This window comes from Colobus angolensis, unplaced genomic scaffold (genome assembly GCF_000951035.1).
Source record: "Colobus angolensis palliatus isolate OR3802 unplaced genomic scaffold, Cang.pa_1.0 Scaffold4, whole genome shotgun sequence".
Taxonomy (NCBI): Eukaryota; Metazoa; Chordata; class Mammalia; order Primates; family Cercopithecidae; genus Colobus; species Colobus angolensis.
This window is the reverse complement of record NW_012117376.1, coordinates 2,499,290-2,504,405: the sequence shown is the minus strand read 5'-3', so window position 1 is coordinate 2,504,405 and position 5,116 is coordinate 2,499,290. Positions and strand designations below refer to the sequence as shown.

Here is a 5,116-nt window from a genome sequence, read left to right as displayed (position 1 = left end):
AAGAAAGAAAGAAAGAAAGGAAAGAAAGAAAGAAAGAAAGAAAGAAAGAAAGAAAGAAAGAAAGAAAGAAAGAAAGAAAGAAAGAAAGAAAGGAAGAAAAACATTATCACATACTATGAAAAACTATCCATGGATTGCACCAAAATAAACTGGTACTAACCTGTTACAACATGTCTGAACAGGATCTACTTTGAGGCACTAAAAGGATAAGACATCAGTTTGAAAACAGCCCTTATCAGAGCGCGACATGAATTCTGTTAAAATTGAAGGAAGAACAAATCACATTTATGGTGAAGCTTGGGCGGAAGAATGGTGAAATCACTGATGCTTTACAAAAAGCTGGTTGGGGCAATGCCTGATATCATTTGGATCTGTGTCTCCACCCAAATCTCATGTTGAGTTATAATCCCCAGGTTGGAGGTGGGGCCTGGTGGGAAGTAATTGGATCACGGGAGTGGATTTCTCATTAATGGTTTAGTACCATCCCCTCGGCGCTATCTCGTGATAGTGAGTGAGTTCTGGTGAGACCTGGTCATTTAAAAGTGCGTGGCACCTTCCCCCCAACTTGCCTCTGCTTTGACTATGTGACATGCCTGCTCCCCCTTCACCTTCAACCATGATTGTAAGTTTCCTGAAGCCTCCCCGGAAGCCAAGCAGATGCCAGCATCATGCTTCCTGTACAGCCTGCAGGACCATGAGCCAATTAAGCCTTTTTTCTTCATAAATTGCCCAGTCTCAGGTATTTCTTTATAGCAGTGTGAGAATGGATTAATACAATACCTCCAAAGAAATCAGCAGTTTACAAATGGATAGCTGTCTGTCTGTTTGTTTGTTTGTGATGAAGTCTGGCTCTCTCACCCAGGCTGGAGTGCAGTTGTGCTATCTCAGCTCACTGCAACCGCTGCCTCCCAGGTTCAAGTGATTCTCCTGTCTCAGCCTCCCAAGTAGCCAGGACTACAGGTGTGCACTACCACGCCTGGCTAGTTTTTGTATTTTCAGTAGAGATGGGGTTTCACCATGTTGGCCAGGCTGTTCTCAAACTCTTGGCCTCAAGCAATCCCTTCTCCTTCCTCCCCTTCCCTTACTTAAGATTGCCAGGAGATGAGAGGCCCTGGCTAAGCACCTCACTTTCTGCAGCAAAGGAGTAAGCCCCTAACCCCTATCCCAGCAAGTCTTGGGCTTGCTTTCTCTGAACTCACGAGTCTCAGATTTTCTAAGGGCCAAAAAAAAAAAAAAAAAAAAAAGAGAGAGAGAGAGAAAATAAAGAAACAACAACAAAACAGCAAAAACAAAAAATTCATTTAAAAAGCCGTTGGAGGCCAGGCGTGGTGGCTCAAGCCTGTGATCCCAGCACTTTGAGGGGCAGAGGTGGATGGATCACCTGAGGTCAAGAGTTCGAGACCAGCCTGGCCAACATGGTGAAACCCAGTCTCTACTAATAGTACAAAAAATTAGCCAGGCGTGGTGGCGCACACCTGTAATCTCAGCTACTCAAGAGGCTGAGGCAGGAGAATCGGGTGAACCTGTGAGGTGGAGGTTGCAGTGAGCAGAGATTGCGCCATTGCACTCCAGCCTGGGCAACAACAGTGAAACTCCGTCAAAAAAAAAAAAAAAAAAAACTTTGAAAAATGAATTTTTAAACTTTCAGAAAATTGCTATTTACTTTATCAACTATAGACACACACACACACACACACACACACACACACATTCTCCTAGTGACAACAGCAAAAAAGAACTATTCAAACCAACTCAGGAGAAGGAGAGAGGAGTGATTTTGTGGATGAAAACATCTCCCAAGAATGAACTGGACCATCTGGTAGGAATTAGGGCTGGGTCTGGAAGCTCTCAGATACTGAGGCAGCTGCTCTATCCTTTTAAAAAGAGTCTTTTGCTCATTCTCTTTTTCTCTTTCCTCCTGGGATCCAGTGATGTCTGGTTTCTTCTTACAGCATGGATGCCACGTTTTCCTCTTTGCAGACAGACTGCTTGCTTCAACCTACTCTGAGCATCTGCCCCTCATAAGTCTGGTCTGCCCTTGATGTTGGCTTGTCATGGTGTCAACTCTGGCTTCTGCTGTGGGCCTCACTCTGACTGATCTTTCAACTCACCCCCCACATCTAATTTTTGGCAAATTCTTGGGGGGTAGAATCTAATTGCTCAGCTTGGGTCAGATGTCTGTTACCGGTCCAAAGAGCTGTGGTCAATGAGACAGGGCCATATGGTACAAGGATGGTAACTTAAGAAGGGAGATGTGAATGACCAGGTGTCATAAGTCATATCTTCTATTTCATTCCACTGCATCAGACCAGGCGTTGCAAATGGAGGTAATTATCCTTGCCAGAGGCCTTAGCTGCCCAAGTAGCTGCTCTGGTCATTGTAACATTATATATAAACAGTATGAAGGTGTAAAGCTTGTTGTCTTGTTCATCACTGGGTCTTCAATACCTAGAACTATGGCTGGTACATATCATGCACTCAATAAATATGCATGAATGAATTAAGAAATGAATGAATGAAAGTTTGATAATATGATTCAATATTCCCTTCGAAACTCCCTTTCCTAGAAACTAAAATGTCCCAGGGATGTTTAACTTTTCTCAGGGTTAAGGGTTGGGATAGAGGGAAGGGGTATGTATGTGGGGGTGTTGGGTTCTTGGTAGGGATAATTATTCTATTGGGTGGATTCAGTCGAGAGAAAAATGTGGAGGAAACGGCCAGATGTGGTGGCTCACACCTGTAATCCCAGCACTTTAGGAGGCTGAGGTGGGAGGATTGCTTGAGCCTGGGAGCTTGAGACCAGCCTGGGCAACATAGCCAGACCCTGTCTCTATTAAAAGAAAGAAACAAAAGGAAGGAAGGAAGAGGGAGAAAGATCTGGGGGATGCAGAAGGGACAGGGGACGGCGTAGCATTTTTCTGCTTTGATGGAGACCGTAATGATCTCTTATTATCAGAGCCTATTCTTATAACGACATCTCTCAGGTCTAATGAGCCCACGATGAACCTTGATCCTGTGTTCTACTTCATGTTATAATAATTCTTGCTGCTGGTTCTAGGCCAAACATTGTGTAAATGCCTTGTTTGTTCAATCCTTACTACAAATATGTAAGATGGTTATTGCCCTATATTTCCTTCTCTCCATATCCAAACTTCTAAAGCGTAGTCCACTAGTCCACACTTCCCTATTTAATTTGTTCAACTTCACTTTCACTTTTAATCAAAGTAACATTGTACATAGTATTAAAAGTCAAACAGTATTACAAGGCTTATAACTGAAATAGAAATCTTCTGCTTCCTCCTCCCATCCCCGAGTTTCAACCACTTTTGCACCTTTGGTTTTATCTCCTGTCATTTCCCCACACTTACTGAACGTGGTGCTGAATCTCGCACAGGGTGGGCCCTTTGTAAGTGGAGGTTTTTCCTGCTCTCATTCTGTTCCATAAGCCTCGTGACATGGTCAGTTGGGGGTGAGGAGACCCCAGTATATATGAAACAGCTCATGAACAACTCAGCTGACATCTACAAAGACTTACCGTGCGCCAGGTTCAGGAGAGAGTATTTATTGTGTGATGATTAAGAGCACAGGCAGATGTGGGCTGAGATCCTATCCCAGCCTCTCCCTACCTCTCTGAGCCTTTGTTTTTTCACCTGTAAAATGGGGAATGACCTTACCCATGACACAAGATTGCTGTGAGGATGGTGTGTGTGTGAGCAATCAAGCATCCTAAAACACAGCTAACATGGCTAAGGTGGTTTCTGCTCCACCCCATAGGAAGCCAACCATAGAGAAACCATGGCTGGGAGACGTCTTGAGGGATGGGCGAAATCTGAATAGGAAGGAAAAAGAAAAGTCATTACGAAGGAGAATCAGGCTGAGTGCAGTGGCTCACACCTGTAATCACAATATTTTGGAAGGCGAGGGTGGGAGGATCTCTTGAGCCCAAGAGTTCAAGACCAGCCTGGAGAACATGATGAGACCCCATCTTTGAAACAATAAAATAAAACAGAACTGAAGCACAGATATGAAGGCAGAAATAAACATGGCATGTTTGAGAGACAGGGAAAGGAGACCAATGTAATTTGAATGTCGGGTTCTTTTTTTTTTCAGGGTCTCAGAAACAATGTTTATTTTGATACACAAAAGGTACCATCTAGCCATGATGCTGTAAATATCAGAATTCCATCTGGTTACTACTCTTTGGGACAGGTATGAATGAAGTCTTTGACAGATTATTGTATGTGAGCAAATGGCTTCATGATAACATAAAACAGAGACACAGAATAAAAGTTCATTTGGTATATACATATAGAACTAAATTTGTAGTTATTCAAAAACCTTTCAGTGTTTCATGTAAACAAGTTAATACCAGTATTTTTAAGCCAGATTTTCTGGAACATACACATAATGAAAACTACATGAGCCACGTAGGTGCTTAAGCCTGAAACAGGTCTTTCTATTCTCACTCCATTCTCAAATGAAAAATCTGTAAAGATATCTTTTGTTCCTCTAATCTTCTGATTTGTCTTCTTGGTAACTCATTACAGTGTAATTTACTGGTTAAATCACATAGTTATGTGTGGTGGAGGAAAAGAATACAACTTTGGCCAGTATAAGTATACAAGACAATATCTCTGTTCTTTTTTTTTTTTTTTGAGATTGAGTCTTGCTCTGTCGCCCAGGCTGGAGTGCAGTGGCACAATCTTGGCTCACTGCAAGCTCCGCCTCCTGGGTTCATGCCATTCTGCCTCAGCCTCCCAAGTAGCTGGGACTACAGGCGCCCGCCACCACAACCGGCTAATTTTTTGTATTTTTAATAGAGACGGGGTTTCACCGTGTTAGCCAGGATGGTCTCCATCTCTTGACCTCAGGATCCGCCCTCCTCGGCCTCAGTGCTCGGATTACAGGTGTGAGCCACCATGCCTGGCCTTAAAAAATTTTAAATTAGCCAGGCATAGTAGTGCCACCTGTAGTCCCACCTACTGGGGAGGCTGAGGCAGAAGGAATGCTTGAGCCCAGGGGTTCAAGACTGCAGTGAGCTATGATCCTGCCGCCGCTGCACTCCAGCCTGGGCAACAGAGCAAGACTCCGTCTCAAAAAAAAAAAAAAAAAAAAA

The 5,116-nt window shown here is 43.5% G+C and overlaps 1 pseudogene; it reads left to right on the top strand.

Moving 5' to 3' along the window:
• Positions 1 to 5,116, top strand: part of LOC105521429 — a 29,747-nt pseudogene that overhangs the window by 13,979 nt on the left and 10,652 nt on the right.